General features: G+C 41.2%; 1 protein-coding gene across 4 annotated transcripts in view; it reads left to right on the forward strand.

The window, feature by feature from the left end:
* The first annotated feature begins 510 nt into the window (after positions 1–510).
* raph1a (Ras association (RalGDS/AF-6) and pleckstrin homology domains 1a) overlaps positions 511–20,400 on the forward strand; it is a 199,550-nt gene continuing 179,660 nt past the window's right edge. For all 4 annotated transcript variants that reach the window (XM_036138782.1, XM_036138783.1, XM_036138784.1 and 1 more), the window contains exon 1: positions 511–724. The gene's annotated coding sequence lies outside the window, so the exon portion shown is untranslated. The remainder of the gene's footprint in view (positions 725–20,400) is intronic.

A 20,400-nucleotide genomic window follows, 5' to 3' on the forward strand; every position in this document is an offset into this window, starting at 1 on the left:
AAAGTAAACCATAACTTCCTGTTTCCCTGGAATGTCCAGCCTGGATAGTGAGCAGGATGGTAGGGAATCTCCCAAGCTGTAGGACAACTTGTGTGATCCTTTTTCTGTCTCATCGTCAGAAATTAGGGACATGGAGCTTGATGAATTCGGCTGGGATGATGTAGCAATTGTTCAAATGGGACTCAGAATGAGCATTTTGACAACAACCATTCCTGGTATGGTTGGCGTAAAACAAAGGATGAAGATGTGGAGAAATGTCATCCAGTTTAGGCATAGTGGAGGTCCTATGGTGCTGTGGGTTGATTTCTCTTGCAGCTCGGGGAACCTTGTCAGAGTCCATGGTATCCTGCAATTTGTAATGTTTTCCCCTGCTGAAGAAATGTTTATCGAGAATTTCTATGTTTCATTATGTTGCTGCAATAAAAGTTGTTTTTTTACACATCTTGACCAGGGTCCCGCTTTTATTTTGGTAATCTCCAGCGGATCTTGTCCGCCTGTCTTTATTCTGCTTGTAGCATCTTAGAGAGCCAGTGTGGCTGGTAGACAGGCAGAGGGGGGAATCGCCAGAATCTGGGATATATTTGGGAAAAAGGGCAGTCGGTGGGCGAACCGGTAGAAATCCCCGGCGGAGCCTTGACCAACACACCGTGGAGACCTCTACTCCTCCCCGCTGCTGGGTGCGTTTTTTCCTCCCGGGAATCTCCTTGGGATCTGGATCCGCACAGTAAGTAGCTTGGCTGCCCCTCACCTATATACCCTAGCAGCCTGACCGAGCTTTATCTGCTCTTTTGCTTCTCCTTCGGAATAACCTGTGCGTTTTAAAGCGTCGCAGTGCTTGCAGTATGCTGCGGACAGCCAGTGGGATCATCCTAATCGGCATCCGCCGCAATAAAAGCCAATTAATGCCGCGGGGCGGCTGCGTGTGAATGCAAGAGAAGGACGGGGAGGGGGACGGAGAAAGGGCTTCCATTCACCACAGCTGATTTAATGTCTCCGAGCTGCAGATGCACAGGCACAGGGCCGGCTGCTGCCTGGGAACACCGATGTTCTCAGGATGTGTGTGTGTGTGTGTGTGTGTGTGTGTGTGTGTGTGTGTGTGTGTGCGCGCGTCCCGGCCCGGATGCGCAGGTTCGCCGGGAAGCTGCAGCCGGCTGACAGCGCCTTCCCTGGCTGTAGCTCAGGGGCTCAGAGGCCGGGCTGGCTGACACAAGCAAGGCGTGGCGTCCTAGCAGCATTACACACACACACACACACACACACACACACACACACATACATGGGCGTGTTCACCCAGCAGCTGCCTCACAAATCACTTTTCACATGTCCAGTCCAATCAGGGCCTTTTAAGTGCCCAGACCCCATGCTGGTGTTTTCAGGGCTCCAGGACGCTTTCCATTCATTGTTGGAAGTCTTTAAAAAAATGCAGCCTCCTCATCAGACATGCAGGCCTTCCATCTGTCTCTCTTCTGTCTGTCCAGGTGGCTCCGGGTTATTAGGGGAAAATCATCATCATGGTTAAGAAATTGATCAGCTACAACATTACGACCACCTTATCTGAACAGGGCCGCCTCCATAAAGTGATGTGAAGTCAGGGGTAGGGGCCACACAGGGTGTGAGGATGCATCAAGCTCAGCCGACATCATGCGATAATTGGTTTGCGAGACAACGAGATCAGATCTTGGCAGTTCCGTGAAAACTACAAATCTCATGGGTTTCCTTTTTTCCTTTTCTGTTGTCTCACAAATCTATGACAGGTTTCCCAAATGGCAAACTGTGTTTTAAAGATTCTATTCAGTGTAGCGCTGCCTAGTCCAGGTTTGCTAATTCATTGCTTGCCTAATTCTAAGATTGTCTTTATGTCATGAAAAAGTTGAAAATCTCCTTTTTGTTTTTACAAATAGAGTGAAGGTCTCATTCATCTCAAACATAATTTTTTAAGTAGGTTATATCCATAATTCTAAAGTATTAAGAATTCTGATTTATTGTGACAACATTAAATTCCAATTGAAGATGTTTGAAAACCACAAAAACTGGCTTTCATATTTTTGCTTTTTTTAAACTGTTTCATGAGCGCAAATAGAAATTCAGAAATATTGCTAAATGCATTTACGGTTTGCATTTTAGTTATGAAAATCACTTTTTAATGTCACTGCTGTCTTGAATAAGATTATTTCAAAATGAATATATTAAGCGGTTTCAATCTGCGTTTGTGGGGCTGTGACTGCCTTAGACATTATTTATGTAGACACCTCATTACGTGCTGGAGCACATCCTGCTTCACCACCATATTGGATGGGTCTGTCCTACTCACAAGGTTGGCATAGGAGTAGGGCAGTCAAACTTTTTTACGGTAGCAGGCCACATACCATCAGGTAGGAGGGTACACTTATGCTGGTGCCCGAGCCCCGGAGGGGAGAATTTTGAAAAATAGAGTCTCCCTGATGTATTTTGGAAGCTTTCAAGACAGGTGATTATTTAAACAATAGAGTCAGAGTGCATGTTTCAAATTGAATAAAAGGCAAAAAAGAAGTGAATGATCAATTCTTCAAAAACAACCTTTGTTCTTTTTTTATTATTCTTATAACATTATTTTTTCACATGATGTTATAATCATGTTTTAACAAGGTAAGGTAATCTCCATTTGCATAAAATTAGTTTAATCTGAATTACTAGCACCACATAAAACAGATCAGATTAGGTGAGGTCTATTCATATTATTATTATTATTATTATTCACAGTTCTGTTCTAAAAATGATCGTAACATTTCTTCACGAACAAAGTTGAATTTTTATGATAAAAATACAGGTTTGGAATTTGAAATTGAATTTACATGTTGAATTTATTTCGGTCATATCGCTCTTTCGATATCTCTTATCTCATGTTAATTTCACTTGCAATCATCACACACACGATATCATATCATCAGCGAGGATTCTAGAGACGAACACAAAATGCATCCCCTGAAAAACTTTGATAATTTGCTGCTGAAATATTATATGTAATATTATAGATTTTTCAGAATAAAAAGCTAACAGATGTGCATAATCAAAAAATATCAAAAATACAATTATAGAGCATTCAGTATTGTAAGAAAGCCCACACTGTTTCTGGATAAATACATTACTGTATGAGTTAAGTTCTATTCCGTTTTATGCCTCTTTCCTTGTAAGTTTGAAATGTCCCATGCTCCTGAATGCACCATAGCTTTTTGACGCTTCCGAATGCATCACACTTGTCTATGAACGCGGTGCTGTGTAGATGCACATAAAATACGTTGGCTCTCACGGTTTATTGTGTGTGAATGACAAGAGACCACAACAAATAATTCAGCCATACCTCGGATAACACCCGTGAATTTGTAAACGAATCTGCCAAATAACAGTTTTTTTCCCCCACAATAGGTTTAATAAAACGTTTTGATATCATTAATTTAAGAACAAGTAACTGTGTTGGTCACATTTTAATCAGTTTTCTTCGTCGATATTCAGTTGTACAGAGCGAGGCGCGCTCCCGCGACAGGGGATGCAAATCTTGGCAGGCATGCAGTTTTCGGCATAACACCGGTCTGTGTTTTGATCGGAAAAGTAGCATCTCGGTTGGAACAAGGAACCCAATCACTCAATAATGTTGCTCTCAGTGGAGACTGATGCAAAGTTGATTTTTGGGATGTATAATCGGGGAAATGTAGGCGGCGGCAAGAGCTGCTATAGACGGCGATTTGCTGCCGTTGACCGGCTACTTTTGACTGCCCTGTAGGAGTCAACGGGAATAAATGCAGAGGGAGCAACTTTGCCTGTATTTTCGGCAGCTTACAGTTGCAATAACCGGCGATAATCACTAAAAGTTGATCACATGATACAGATCACCATTTTGGGCTGAGATTGGTTTCTTAAGAGGTGTTTTACTTGGTGAGAACAATGCAGAAACTGAATAGATAGGCCATATTTTTATGCTTAATAATTTGTAATCATAAACTAAGGCTGAATCACATTGCCAAATTAAGTACCTTGGAGTTACAGCGTGCCAACACTTATTTGGCATGCTGCAAAACAGTTATTTTTTCAAGGGTCTTAAGCTCCACCCCCAGTTGCAAGCAGGATGTAAGACACTAGAATGACCTGGAAATTTTAAAGAACACTTTTCCAGGCCCTGCGACAGACTGGCGACCTGTCCAGGGTGTACCCCGCCTCTCACCTGGTGAACGCTGGAGATAGGCACAAGCAACCCCCGCGACCCCATGAATGGACTTTTCCAGGCCTTTAAAAAAAACTGTATACATGTGTGCATGTACCACATGCACAAATATGAAGAAATTATTGTTGGTGCTTACAGGCGGTTCAGAGAGAGTGAAATAAATTTAAATGAATAATCCTACTTGATTCTTTATTAAAGTGTACAATATATTAAATTATACATTTATTAATATGTAATACTTTGTGTCTCCTTGTGTAAGAGCATAAAACAAAGTATTTTAACATGAAAGCACGTATTTATTTGCATATTTAATAATATGCCGTACAACACGTCTGTCTTTGGTAAATAGCATAAACCAATCTATTTCACTATAAAATCATGTATTTATACATTAATATGCCATATGTCTGAACATACATTTATGAAATACGTTGTTAAACAACATATTTCAGCATTAAAACATGTTTGTTTAGGTGTGACAGGTTCCTGTATCATAACCACATCTCTGCTGTTTATAACAAACCAAAGCATGTGGAAATTGGAAAACAATTCAGGCCGTTATGATTCATTTTAGCTGGGCAAACAGCTTCTTCAGCACAAATAAATGCACTGAGGGCGCGTGAGAGGCCCATCCAAGATGGCGGCTGTGCTGAAACATCAGCTCCAATAGGCAGTGCCAGTCCATGTGGCGTCTATCTATAAAATATCTATGATGACTCCATTGTCAACCATACTGTCATCTAAAACGAGTGAAAATAAGCTTTAAATACTTTGTTGTTTTCACTTTTATTGATATCACAGTAAATCACACAATATTCTGATCAAATGTTCATATCATGTCATCTGCCCATATTTCCAACCATTAGTATTTATTTTGCAGTCTATAAGTTTGCCCAGTGAAGTCTAAATGTGATCGCTTTGACAATCAACCCGCTCAGCAAATTGGGTCAGAACCCAGTTTCTCTTGCTCGTTCTACTCAGGGTTAACTGGAGTATAAAAATCCCTACTGGCCTACTTCTACAACAGGCTGTTTAAAACGGCCCAGCTTGTGAACTAATCTGTAACTTACATCTAATACCCCTTAAACCATTGGGTGCTGTTGGATTCTAAACAACACTGACACTCTAAACAACTTCTTGCTCCTAATAGATACAGATCAGTCAGCTTCCACATCCTTGAGTTTGGGGTTCTCCACTAGTATTGGGCAGCAGTCATCTTTTGGAACTGCTGAGCTTCATAATTAGGCACCCGCCTATGCATTGAAAATGCATGGCGGAGGCCTTATGTTATGCACCTAATAAGGGTCCATCACCGTTAATACAGGCCGAACCGTAGGGTCTACCCCCACATACTATACATCAAAACGTTCGTCTCGACGCCGTGAAGCGGGCTTTTTGTACTTGACGCCATTTAAAGTTACCGTGGTGACAAAATTAACCAAAAACCACTTCTCAAAACCACTTCCTAGACACAGTTGACCTCGCAAAAATGCAGACCTCAGCATGGCACTTTTTTTTGGTACAGTGGTTTAGGTGTTGGGCTGGTGCACCAAAGGTCGCAGGTTCGCAACCCGCTGGGGGTACCAAATATTTTTTATTTATTTTTTACAAGTAACAAATAAACAATGTGAACAACTGATATAAATGAATGAATGATGAAAAAATTGCAACAGCAAGAACTACCCCCCGGCCAATACAGCACCACTCACCTGTGGGAAATGGCGCTACACACCATTTTTGTCAAATGTTGAGTTCTGGGCCCAGATTTGGTGAGGCTTAGTTGCTAAAGGAGGCCGATCTGACACATGGCCTTTGGTGAGCTTTGGTGACATTAAGTATTGGCACCCTTTTTGAGGAACTTCCCAGTACAGGATTTGAACCAAACTAACAGAGTACAATCACCCGGTGATACTGGACACAACCATGTTAGTGGCTAACGCTTAGCATGTTGCTAACCGGAAGTAGCTCTAGGAAGGTCTCACTAACTTCTGCTTCACAGTGGTTGTACTTCCTTTAGTAGTTTGTAATGCCTTTAACATTTTTATTCACATATTTAATTTTTTCATGCTACACTGAAGTATTTAATCATTTTTTAATAACACCAATTTTCCATGCTGCTAGGATGCAGACCTTCCCCTGTCGGAAGCTTTGCCTTTGACGGTTACGCGCACCACCAGGCGGGCGCCTTCTTCAACTTCTTCAGAAGTTGAACGTTTCTAGTCCTTTTTATTCTTCCGTCACCGTTAATACAGCCCGAACCGTAGGCTGTACCCCCACAAACTATATATGAAAAAATGCGTCTCGACGTCGCGAAGTGTGCTATTTGTACTTGACCCCATTTACAGTTACCGTGGTGACAAAATTAACCAAAAACCACTTCTCAAAACCACTTCCTAGACACAGTTGACCTCTCCATAATGCAGAGTTCAGCATGGCACTTTTTTTTGGTACAGTGGTTTAGGTGTTGGGCTGGTGCACCAAAGGTCGCAGGTTCGCAACCCGCTGGGGGTACCCAATATTTTTTTTTTTTTTACAAGTAAGAAATAAATAATTTGAACAACTGATGTGGAAGTGCAACTCAGCCGGTGACCGGAACGTAAGCAAAGCCGGTGAACCGCGGAGGGGAATGCGTTCTAGGCTAAAGCTAACACCACACTGGCTATCTTTACTAGGGTGAACAGACATCTATTTTTCACCGGACTTTTTCTTCCAAAACTGCACCGCATTGCTGCGCTATAGCACACATGAGTTTCTGGACCTTCGGAGCTATAACAGTGATACATTTATCGCCGATATTCCCATCATCCTAGAGATCTCCAGAACACTGGATCCTGCCGACTTCTCCCGGCCGGGCAGAAAAGCAACTCAGCCAGCGACCGGAACGTAAACAAAGCCGGTGAACTGCGGAGGGGGGTGCGTGCTAGGCTAAAGCTAACACCACACTGGCTATCTTTACTGGGGTGACCAAACGTCCCCGATTTCCGGGCACTGTCCCCGTTTTGGACCACATGTCCCCGCTAAAGCTGTCCCCGGAAATGTCCCCGATTTTACCGAGGGGAAAATGTTGCATTACGGTAGAGCTGTTGCGCGCAGAAACAGGTGTTACGGTAGCTGGTTGCGCTGCTGATAATATAAAGATGAGGAACAGAGCGCACCACTAGACGGGCGGTAATGATCCCTTTGGATGTGGTCAGCACCCATTAAAACACGAAGAAGAAGAAGGGGGCACCACTTTTAAAACAGAAGAAGAAGATGCGGAAGTTCGTTGTCATAAACGGTGATAGGGAGCTGCTGTGTTATGGTAAGTGTGTTAAACGATTCAGTTTATTTGGATCGGGCTGATCCTGTGATAAATGTTCGTGTCCAGGTTAAAAAAATAATAAGTAAGACAAGACCACGTGTTGCTGCTTACCTGAGTAAAAGACACTCAGATAAAATGTAACAGAATGACTGTAAACTCTTTGTAAGGCGCTAATCTGGTACGCTGGTTCTCCAGGGCTCAACAAGGGTTCATCTAAAGATGTTTTAAAACTGATTGGTGACCTTTAGGTTATATTTCAGATAGTTAGTTATAAGTAGAGTTATGTGGTTTTATGTTTTCTGGATACAATCCGGGTTAGCACCCGAACATCCCTTTCAGACAGCTTCCTCGTGCGTCCACAGTTATTCCTGTTGGATGTGGTTAGTCCTTCTTGGTGGTATGCTGACATTACCCTGGACACCGTGGCTCTTGATACATCACAAACACTTGCTGTCTTGGTCACAGATGCAAGGCAAGGGAAATTTATTTATATAGCACAATTCAGTACAGAGACAATACAAAGTGCTTTACATGATTAAAATATAGCAAAATAAACGCAAGTAGGAATAAAATTTAGAAAATAGAATAAAAGCAAGTAGAGATAGAATGTAGAAACAAAGAAGAACATTAAAAACAGTAAAACAGTTTAACTAGAACAGTCAAAGGCAATTTTAAACAAATGTGTTTTTAATCTTGATTTAAAAGAACTCAGGCTTTCTGCACTTTTACAGTTTTCTGGAAGTTTGTTCCAGATAAGCAGAGCATAGGAACTAAATGCTGCTTCTCCTTGTTTAGTTCTGGTTCTAGGTATGCAGAGTAGGCTGGAGCCAGAAGACCTTAGTGGTCTGGAAAGTTGATACACTGATAACAAGTCTGTAATGTATTTAGGTGCTAAGCCATTTAGGGATTTTTAAACTAACAGAAGTATTTTAAAGTCTATTCTCTGAGATACAGGGAGCCAGTGTAAGGACTTTAGAACTGGGGTTATGTTCTCTACTTTCTTAGTCTTAGTGAGGACGCGGGCAGCAGAGTTCTGGATCATCTGCAGCTGTCTGGTCCACTTTTTAGGCAGACCTGTGAAAACACTGTTGCAGTAATCAATTCTACTAAATATAAACGCATGGATTAGTTTTTCCAGATCCTGCTGAGACATCAGTCCTTTAATCCTGGAAATGTTCCTCAGGTGATAGAAAGCCGACCTTGTCATTGTCTGTAAATGCTTTTGGAGGTTCAGGTCTGAGTCCATCACTACACCCAGATTTCGGGCTTGATCAGTGGTTTCTAGCTGAAGCGACTGAAGCTGTGTGCTAACTTTTGATCTCTCCTCTATTTCTTTATGTAAGGCAGAGGTTACAAATGTAAACGTTACAACCTTTTGTTGGGACCGTTTTTGCCTTTTCTTCTTTCTATTAAAAACGGCTCTACGAAAAGAAGTGGAAACAACGCCCCCAAAATTACGCTTGTGGCCAAAAAGTGTATTATGTCAGTAGTGGTTTAGGACTACCGTAGCAAATGAATGGGAAACGTTGACTGTCGGCTGTCGCCAGTTAGGTCATTAGCTGCGTCTCAGATCGAAATATGCAGTTTGCAGCTCTGCAGACGCAAAGTTTTCCTGGTCGGCAGGTTTTGATAAAGATAAATCCTTTTCACTCAGAAGGTTTGATTTAAAATCCCCAAGCGATGAGAGCCTACGACCAAGGAACTCGGAAGCTCTGCCTTTGACGGTAATGCCCACCACTAGGCGGGCGCCTTCTTCGATTCTAGTTTACTCTGGTATACAACATTCCTTTCTACCGAAAAATCCCTTTTAATGTAGTGTGTTTTAAGACTTTTTTTAATATACTTCAACCCTTCCAAGTTTAGAAGGGGTAACATTGCTTTCACATCATGGAATAAAGTAATTTAATCAAATAACAGAGGGTAATGACTCAAAGGAAGAGCTTCACAACTTTGGATTAACATTACAGAAACCCATTTAGCTATACTCCTGCTTGTTTTTCCATGGTGTGTCCTGCTGGCTTTCCTGCTAACTAAGAGACTGGTTAAAGGCGACTTGTACCTGCCCTGGTTTCTTGCTACTTTTCTCGTCCTAATGGCTGTTTGCTGGTGATAAGGTGACGCCGAAATACTATAACTATTTTATTCTGATAGCAAGCATGTAATAATGTAAAATGTTGTATCATGACTGATCTGTTCAAATTCATTAGTTATCAGTATTGCCACAGATTTGATCAAATTTTTCATGGTATGCAAAAAGTATTAATACTAAAGGTAAAGCCAGAAGTATTAGTAATTATCATCAGCACTGGTACCAGTGATCGTTGTTCTGATAATTTCTTTAACCTCCCATCATTTTTAATCTTTAATGACCCTCTTGGACATTATCCAGTTCCATCCATTTTCTATTCCCACGTATACATTACAGGGTTGAAGAGGTGCCTATCTTTAGTAGTCAATGTGCAAGAGGTGGGGTACACGCTGGAACCCAGGTCAACACACACACACGACTAACAACTGTGCACATACTCAAACCTCAGGCTGAGACCAGTTAACCTAACAGTCATGTTTTTGGAAGACAGGACCAAGACATAGACTCCAGAAAGAATCCACACATGCACTGCGAGAATATGGGAACTGCATGCAGATAAAAAAAAAAAAATCCCTAACCAAGATTCAAATCTAACTAGTGCTAACAGCTGTACCACTGTGCAGACCTTTTGACACAGTTTAGGAAACCCTTGTCACAGTTTTATTAAAATTGTCTGCTGTTGTATCCGTCTTATGATTGTGTTTGATAGTAAAGGTTAGTTAATGTTAGTTTACTTATGCCACCACCCAGTTTACCCTCAGCACCAGTGTCTTCACTTCATCCAGAGAGATGAGACAGACAAACAAAATCTCATTTCAAGTGGAGCGATTAACCCAGAGAGAAGGAGAAGAAATCCTAGATTGAACTGAGTTAAGGCAGATTGGACCCCAGAAGTGTCCTCTGTCCAGTCTTTCTCTGGCAGATGCGGCACCAATTTGACAGAAGACCTGTTCAAGCAACAGATTGGATTTTATAGCAGCGGGGACCCTTTAAACGCAACTCAGACCAGCTTCTTTACCACCACTACCGCCCCTTTATCAAAGGAGTACTTTAAACATACCTGTCATCTCCCCAGCTCCAACATATTCGTTAGATCTGTGGGACCATGTTTACTGGCTCCTCCCAGCAAACTTTAAATTGCATAGTTGAGTCTTTGAAGGATACAAGGCAAGACTTGTGTAACATCAATCAAACTGTTCCATCTAGTTGATAATCAAGACCTAATTCCTAGAATAATTTCTGAGAACAAGCATTAAGGGTATCCCCAAAGCTCTGAGCCTTGAGGGAGGAAAGACTTCTAAACTGAAATCTGGCTTTTTCAGTTTTTCTCCAAAAAGTCTAAATCTCTTAGTATTTAATCTTAACTTGGATAAAAACAAACAAAATGTACTATTTTTAAGCGTGTAGATGACTGTGGTCTAAATATTCATCTGAAATGGATAATTTGCAACCCTGGGCAAAAATGGCATCACTTTTTGTTAGAACACCATTGAACAGTGAATGACTGGCCTGGTTTAGGCATTTCTGTTTCTGTTGCTGTTCTGATTGTGCAGACTTTAATAGCTGAATTTTGAACTGCTTTTTATCAATAGAATCATGTAAACTTTGCAACAATTTGTTGCAGCACTCTCACTCACCACTGTTCAGCTTTACTTTGCATAGAAAACAGGCCACACAATTTCTATGTATAGTACACCAGCAACATTTTTGTAGAACTGTGTTTCCAGATATTTGCCTTGACCTTTAGTCTACTCATCCTTTCTCTGTAAGCCCTTTATGGTTCCCTGTATTAACCCTGCCCCTTTTGGTCAGTCCTTCTGAACATCTTAACATCTTCAGCTCTGCCTCTTGCCTGTCTGTTAGTGCCCAGTCTCCACCAACCTAAATGTCACTACCATTTTCCTAATCCTCCCGTTTTATGCTTCCAGCACTCCTTCTGTAACAAAGCACCTCTGACACTCGTCTCCATCCACTCCTGGACACTGTTCTTTATCTAGAAGGTGTTTATGGTCTTCTACCTATAGTAACTCCTTGTAGATTCAAGGTGACAGCAACATTAACAACAGCACCTACTACAGATATTGATAATACCTAGTAGCTGTACAATGCACTGATTTGTATTTGTCATCATAATTTCATAATGTGCAATATTGTAATTGCCAAGGACTAATTGGTGCAATAGTTGGAAGGCTGTAATATCTCTCGGCTGGTTTCTGTTTGGATAAGGATAGGTTGGTTTCTCTGGTTTGTGCTGAACCTCTGGAATGGATCCACGTTTGTTGTGAGAACTTGCATTTTTGGTGTCTGGGGAGGCCTGCTGCAAAACAAAAACTCTGCCAACATCTTGTCTGACTCCATGGTTTTGTTCCAGCTTTATCAAGTAATCTCTCCACATTTTCACTGATGGCAGCAACAGGTCAAACCAGGCCAGGAACTGATGTATTTGTTGTTGGTGGGTGTTTTTTTTTTCTCCCCGTCTTTCTATCTGTGCATCTCCCACCAAGTGTATGGAAAAGTCATCCTCCTTCTCACAGGAAATTCCTCGTAGTCCCAGGGGTGAAACAGAGGGAGGGTGTGAGAGAGCAGATCTTCTGCAGAGGGACACACGGGTTCACTCTCTCAATTTTTGGTTTCTTCCTCAGTACTTAAGCTGTTTAGCAGCTCTAAAGAGACATGACTTCAAGTTGTTTTACTCTTTGAAGACATTTAAGACACAACGTTTGAGCTGTACAGAATGTCTCTAAAATGCACCAGACATGTCCATTGTCTGTTTTTGTAAAGTACACATGTCGAGGACTTTATTTTTGGCAAAAAACATTTTCACACAGAAATGAACCTAATGCAGCACTGCTGTAGTGTGGAGTTGCGCAGCCTGTTTTGCTGTGTCAGTGCTAGCCCAGCAGAGACAGTGTAACATTAACCAGCAACAGGCCTGCAGATGCTATAGGCGTATTGTCTTTAAAACATAACAGAGAATAATGGACTACCGGACAGGATTGAAAACAGTCTTTACCTTCATCTTCTTAGAAGATGTCCGAATGAAAAAGAAAAGATTGTAGGAGGAACCCAGAAGGAAAAACTCCAGCATGCAGCAACAAGAATCCCACCTCATTAGCAGTGATCTGGGCTCATAGCTCTGAAAATATTCTACAAACTGTGCTTGTTTAACCAAAGATTGATGTTATACGGTGTTGTAAAAACTACCCCCCCCCCCCCACCCCCCAACCCACACACACACATAACGTTTTCTTTATTGTAGGCCTATATGGAAGAATGTCTTGAATATTTTTCAAAGATAAAATAATGCAGTGGGATAAATATCTGGATCACAGATTAGCCTGAACTAATAATAAAATAAGCCACAGCTTCTCTCAACCTGCACAGGTACAGAAGCCATGGTTGAAATGACAAGAAGGACTATAACACTCTTTAGAGACAAAAATTGTGTGTAAAATAATTTTTTATGTAAAGAGAGGCAAGTTTCCCCATCTTTGAGTAATTTTCACTCAGAAAACTCAGACACCTGCCACACTGAACAGGGTTATGAATGCAATCTGTTAGCTTTTGGGTGAAAACACATTTACTGACCAGAGAGAGATCAGATTATTCCAAACAGCTGATCACTGGTGAGGGCAGTTAAGCAGAAAACCCCCTAATTCTGTTCAGTCAGCGATTTATTTTGTGCTTCTATTTGTAGCAATGATTAGTTTGTATAAAAAAGAAATGTTTTTCTTAAAAATGTACAGACTAATTCAGTTAAATCTCTGATAGCTGCTGTTAGATATCAAATGAGGTTGCAGGTTGTTGCAGCTGTTGAATGCAGTTATTGGGAAAATAAATGTATCAGAAGCATTGAGGACATCAGAGATCAAGATGTTGCTGTACAGTCATGCACATTGAATATCTTCTCCTATCATTTTGTAAATCAGCTGCTGTCTTTCCTCTATTTAACTTGAATATTACATCATATTATCAATAACTGCAATATTTTGGTTTTCATTTGATAAATTCATACTTTGTTGCTCTAGAACGAACTCTTAATTAGATTAGCTGTTTTTGGATTAATGTTTTAGTGTGTCCCTCAGTGTTTGTTTATTTTTGGGGTTTTTTGCCACTGTCACACCCAAATTTCCCCATTGTGGGACAGCAAAGGAGTTTATCATCTTATACCCAATTCTGTAGAATGGTCATATTTGTATCAGGTCTGTGTTATGATTGTTCTGGTACTATCCAGAGATGCACCATGATGGCTCACCTGTAAGCCTGAAACAACTAATGATAAAACACAAATATTTGGCCTTATTGAGATTATGTCTGCAGAATCATATTAAGTCCTATGTATAAACACACCTAGATAAACACAGAGGTTCAGTCTCCACATTGTTTTTATCCATTACATAAAGATGAATGGTGGCCTGACTCACAGGGGATTATTACTCTTAAATGACATCATCTTTCATTCCACCCACCCTATGGTGACATAGACATGTCACATCTGTGTGCCATATTTGTTTGGAGAGCTGTATATCTTCCCACTTCTGCTGCTGTATCTGTTACTAATATCTGTGGTTATTAGAAAGTGTTAGGTGGCTCATTAATCACCATATATAAACTGCTGCTACAATCAGCCATATGTTATCAGCTGTGACATAGATAAACTGACAGAATCAAATGATCATCCACAACATTGTGATGTGGCTGATTGTGTAGGCTTCTCCCCTGGTGGCTTTCTCTGCCCCATTTGCATTTAGAAATTGAGGGTTCTGGGTGTGGCGCATGGGGGGTGCCAGCTGCCTTCCTGAAGGGGGTTGTTCAGGTAAGAGTGTATGCATGTTGGAGCACTAGGGTGGGAATGTGTGAATGTGACTGCATATCTGATTTTCTGTTTGGCTTTATGTCAGGTTGGGTTTGGATTCTCCTGTGACATCTCAGGTCTCCACTAGGTGGGTAGCCCATTCCCCTGTCCTGCTTCCCTTCGTTGGTTGGCGTCTTGACCCACTGTTGCATTGATGGTCCTCGGTGTCCGGGCTGGTTGTCTGGGTGTGTGCTGGCTCATTCCTGGTGGCTGCTTCGCGGGGCCTGGTGCCCTTGGCTCTGTCAGGGCCCCGCCGGGGCACCCCTTGGCCTCGGGTCTCTGGGCCCATTGCTGGATCTGGTTCAGCGTAGCTGGTTACCAGTGGAGCCCACAGGTTCGTCTTCGCAGATTCCAGAGTTTTTAGCACTGTGGCTGTTGAGGGTTTCCTGGGTCTCCTCTCTGCTCTTCTCTGGGATGGGGGAGGCAGCTATCCCTGTGCTTGTCCCTCTTGGGGATCTTTGCTCTGGGGGTTCTTTTGAGCGTCTGGGGTTCTGCTTCCCCCGGTGTCTACAACGGCACTTTGGTGGGTGGGTCTTTGGTTTCTCATGACCACTTGTGAGTCCATCCATCCATCCATCCATCCATCCATTTTCTTACACGCTTATCCATCATGAGGTCGCGAGAGGTGCTGGTGCCCATCTCCCGCTATCAATGGGCGAGAGGCAGGGTACACCCTGGACAGGTCGCCAGTATATCACAGGGCACTTGTGAGCATTTTGTTATGGATAAACATTACATATACAAACACCTGCAGGTGCTTGATTCTGGGGCTTACAGATTCACTTCTATACAGAAAATCACAATTATTATCTTGGATGGTTTTCTGTATAGAATGGCTGTATATGGTTTGTTATTGTTGATTGAAAAAGTTAGCGTGGCTGCTGCACATATTCGTGCATTCATGTTTATACATCCCGAGTTGTGCGTACTACTTTGCGCTGCAGGTTTTTTTTTTTTTTTTTTGCAACAGACACGCTTTATACATGATGCCCCTGGTACCTGTAGACATGCTAAGCACTTTGATGGAGCCTCTTTGTCAGCCTTGCTTAGCCCTGAGAGTCGGACTGCTGTCACTTAGAACTTGAGCAGTCGTGTCCTCTGATTTGTCCAGAAGACCGGTACCTGCATCTGTTTTTGTGCTGTGTTAGGATATAGCTCAGGGTAAAGGTTGGCCAGGTTGTGGTGGTTGGAGGTGACTTAATTATCCAGGAAAATGTTGTAAGTAAATTGAATATTCCCTGAAGTGATGGAAACATGACTCTCCCTCTCGCTCTGTGTGTGTGTGTTTGTGTACTAATGGTTTTTCTACTGTTTGCTGTTGAAACAGGCAGCTGTGTGCTATGACTCAGCCTGTGCATGTGTGTGTGTGTCACTTACAGATATACACACAATGACATAGAACCACTGGATTAATGGAGTATCCAGATGAGGTAACAATACTCCAGTTTCCCCTTTAACTTCACATCTGCACAACAAACCATGAAAGATCGCTTGCAGTGTCTTTTTTGGGTTTCACTTGATGTATTCTTATGGAGTTGTTAGAAATCAGTTTTATGCATAACTGCAAAGCTTTCAAACCCAACAGGGTTCTTGGCTTTGATGCCAGTGAATGACGTCTGACTCTTGCCGTGCTTTCCAGTAACCTGACAGCAGATGTTAGTTTCATGTCTGATCCTGTTACTTTAAACATTGTGCCAATAATATTATTAGTTTGGGTCTTGTAAAATGAATGCAAGATCCAACATGGCACCATGCTGCAATACAGATAGAAGTCCCTAAAAGAAATAACTGGCTTTTATAATCAGACCCTCAGTCAGGAAACAACAAAGAGTCAGCAGAAGATGCAATGACCCCATCATGTTTTTTTGCCAACATAACCTGATAAGAAGAACATGTACCAAGGCAGGGGGAATATCACATTATCTGGAAAACGGCTCCACTGTAGTGCATAGTTTCACATAAACTCAAGGAATGCATTTAAAGGATTGACACTGCAATAAAATAGCACATCACCCTTCGGATCGATGAGGAGTAGTGGGAGCATGCTGGGTCTAAAAGCATAGCTGACCTGTGCCTGTTGTTTCCACTTTATAATCCCTTCCAAATAACACAATAATCAGAGTAAAATCATAAATGCAGGATCACTTTAAGTACCATGGCCAATGGTTAACAGCTTGGTAGTTTACCACCACTTTTTGGTAGTGCCAGCAGGGTGTCTCTGCCTGGTTTGATTAATTGAAACTAGAGACTCAGAGAAATTAGCTGATGAACAGAATTCACTTATTTCAATTTAATTCAATTTCATTTATATAGCGCCAATTCACAACACATGTCATCTCAAAGCACTTTACAAAGTGAAATTCAATCAAATCATACAGACTGGTCAAAAAGTTTCTAATTGTAGAGTAGTACTGGCTACTCGGATTACTAAAATAAGTATTTAGTGACAGCCCCCACTAGGAAGGCAGAAACAACTATTTTCAATTAACTGAATTATAATTCCAAATGGAAATCTGAATAACTCGGCTTGTAAAAGCTTAAAAAAAAACACAGATGGGTGCATCACTAATCAAAACAGCAGTCTGTCCCTCTTGCTTGTTTAAGCAAGGGGGACAGACTGCGTTCAGCCTGAATGTTGATGCCTATTTTGCATCATGTCATAGTGCCAACTTCCAAAGTCTCTACTCTCAGTCCTGGACAGAGGCTGGCAGTAGCAAAACAAATTTACTTGAGTATTGTACTTAAATACAGTTTTTAAGAATTTGTACGTTACTTGAGTTGTATTTTTTGGAACAGATTACATTCAGTCCACTTCATTTTAATGATAAAATTATACCTTTTACTGGACTACATTTCTATGAAAGCTTTTGTTAGTGTTGACTGTGTTTGGTAATCTTCTATGCATCTGAGATTGAATCCCACCCAAGCGCATATTGTCATCATCTCTGGGCAAAACAGTTAATCCAACTTGTCCATGTAGGAATGTGTTTGTGTGACTGTGTGATTGTGGTGGTCAAGAGGGACCGTAGGTGCAGAATGGCAGCCATGCTTGCGTCCAATAAACAGACATTATTATTATTATTATTATTATTATTATTATTATTATTATTATTATTATTATTATGTTTAGAGTCACTGTTCTCTCACAAAATAGCAGAACATTTTCCCGATTATTCTTAACTACACAATGCATTGTTAAAAGAACTTTTCAGATTTTCAAGCTCTTTCAAGTGTGTGGCAGCACACTGCTCCCTAAGGGATGGGTTAAACATAGAGACAAATTTACCTCTGTGGGATCATAACGGAAAATATGTGTTTGTTTACTTTTTAACAGAGTAATTTATGACCAGTGGGATCTGTACATTGATGATACTGAGTAGTTTGTCTACCATTGCCTTCCCTCTTATCTCTTTGACTACGGACACATTTTCCTCCTTTTCTATGTTGACCAATATTTGCCCTATTTCCATCAATACTTTGTCGGTCAGTATTCAAAGGTGACCGTTGTTAACCCAGGTCTTGACCGATCCAGTATGGAGATTGTTTTCTTGAATTGCATGGTAAATTTGGCAAAGGTTTTATGCAAGATACCTTTCCTAATGCTTTCCTCTACATTTATACAGGCTTGGGGCCTATACAAATAGGGCACAGGACACTGTGCTCCCTTGAGGCTGCCTTAAAGCAACAATTATTCCCACTATTGATAACACAATATATCATTGGTCGTTACCGATATGTTATCTATAGCTTTTGTTTCTTTGGTTTTCAAACTGAAGCCAAAAACATAGAATTTACTCTTGCTAAGTTCTTGTTACACCAAATATTCTAGTTTCCTTTTCTCTGGGGAGAAACGCTTGGAGTGTAAGCTGATATTAGCTTGTTAATTAACATTTGATCACTTAGCTAGCTTGCAGTTTGTTGCTTATCAAACAGTATAGCAGAACATTAATTGGTTAAGTATTTTTACTGTTAGCTATAGGTTTAAAACACTGTTATGTAAATCGGAGTGATGTTCAGGTGGTGCTCAGTTAGGTTCCACTTTTCAAGCATCATCACTTGTCTCTGTCTATTAACTGAGGGAAGGTATAGGTATTTTCTACCCACCAGCTAGCCGCAGTGAGGAGCAACAGGTGAGGGAAGGGGAAGCACTTCAAAACATTGTGCTCCATAATTTGTGATCTAGACATTTGTGGTCACTCTGGTACTTTCTCTGTTGTCTTAAAATAAATGTCCATTGTTTTTAATATAGAATACCTTAACAACGGGAGCATAAAGTAATTTTGTTGTAATTTGCGTTTTTATGTAAACTCCAAACCTAAGTGGGCAGAATTTGATATGTTAATTTACACTCACCTGCTACTTTGCAGCTTGATACTATTGGTTGTATCTACGTTTATTTCAATTCAATTCAATTCAATTTTATTTATATAGCGCCAAATCATGAAACATGTCATCTCAAGGCACTTTACAAAGTCAAGTTCAATCATATTATACAGATTGGGTCAGATTATACAGATTGGTCAAAAATGTCCTATATAAGGAAACCAGTTGATTGCGTCAAAGTCCCGACAAGCAGCATTCACTCCTGGGGAACCGTAGAGCCACAGGAAGAGTCATCTGCATTGTACATGGCTTTGCTACAATCCCTCATACTGAGCAAGCATGAAGCGACAGTGGGAAGAAAAACCACCCATTAACGGGAAGGAAAAACCTCCGGCAGAACCGGGCTCAGTATGAACGGTCATCTGCCTCGACCGACTGGGGTTACAGAAGACAGAACAGAGACACAACAAGAGAAACAAAAAGCACAGAAGCACACATTGATCTAGTAATCTGTTCTACATTAGATGGTAGTAGCGGGTGAGCCGTCTTCTCTGGATGATGTCACAGTTAACAGAACACCAGACCAGGTGTACCTACTATGAAGAGAAAAGAGAGAGAACAGAAAGTTAAAGCAGAAATGACAACACATAATGCATAATTGAAGAACAGTAGAACTCAATAGAGTGAGAAAATTAGATCCTGATATACTCCAGTAACCTAAGCCTATAGCAGTAAAACTATAAAGGTAGCTGAGAGTAACATGAGTCACTAGTTATAATTTTTGTCAAAAAGAAAAGTTTTAAGCCTAGTCTTAAAAGTAGACAGGGTGTCTGCCTCACGGACCAAAACTGGGAGTCGGTTCCACAGGAGAGGAGCCTGATAGCTAAAGGATCTGCCTCCCATTCTACTTTTAGAGACTCTAGGAACCACCAGCAGACCTGCGGTCTGAGAGCGAAGTGCTCTGTTAGGAACATACGGGGTAATCAGAGCTCTGATATATGATGGAGTTTGATTATTAAGGGCTTTATACGTTAGAAGAAGAATTTTAAATTCTATTCTTGATTTAACAGGAAGCCAATGAAGGGAAGCTAAAATTGGAGAAATATGATTTCAGATTTGTCTTAATTTTGTTTTGACATGTATTTGAGATTTTGCTCCATATTGTTATGATGGTATGATCTCATAGTTTCTGCAGATTTGTTGATTGCGCAGCCATTTCAAAAATCTGTATTACCACCATATGCTCAACGTGACCTTTTTGATTAAGATCTGGTGACTGTGGAGGCAATGGGAGTAAAGTGACCTAACTGTTAATAAAACAGTTGGACATGATCTGAGCTTTGTGGGTTGGTGCATTATCCTACTGGAAGCAGCCATTAGAAGATGGGTTTACTGTGGTAATAAAGCGATGGACATGGTTAGAAACAATACTCAGGTAGATTGTTTAAAATGTAAATGGCCTGTGCTTGTGAGCAGATACTAATCCTGATGAGTTAATGGCATCCGACGACCCTATCCAGCTCTCCTGGAGAGCTTGTCTCCTGGAATCTCCTTTATGCACTTGAGACTTTGCTGGGAGACACAGCAGCATTCTGGCTATGGCACATATTGATGTACTCTATCCTTGTGGAGTTGGC

This window comes from Fundulus heteroclitus, chromosome 7 (assembly GCF_011125445.2).
Source record: "Fundulus heteroclitus isolate FHET01 chromosome 7, MU-UCD_Fhet_4.1, whole genome shotgun sequence".
Classification (NCBI taxonomy): Eukaryota; Metazoa; Chordata; class Actinopteri; order Cyprinodontiformes; family Fundulidae; genus Fundulus; species Fundulus heteroclitus.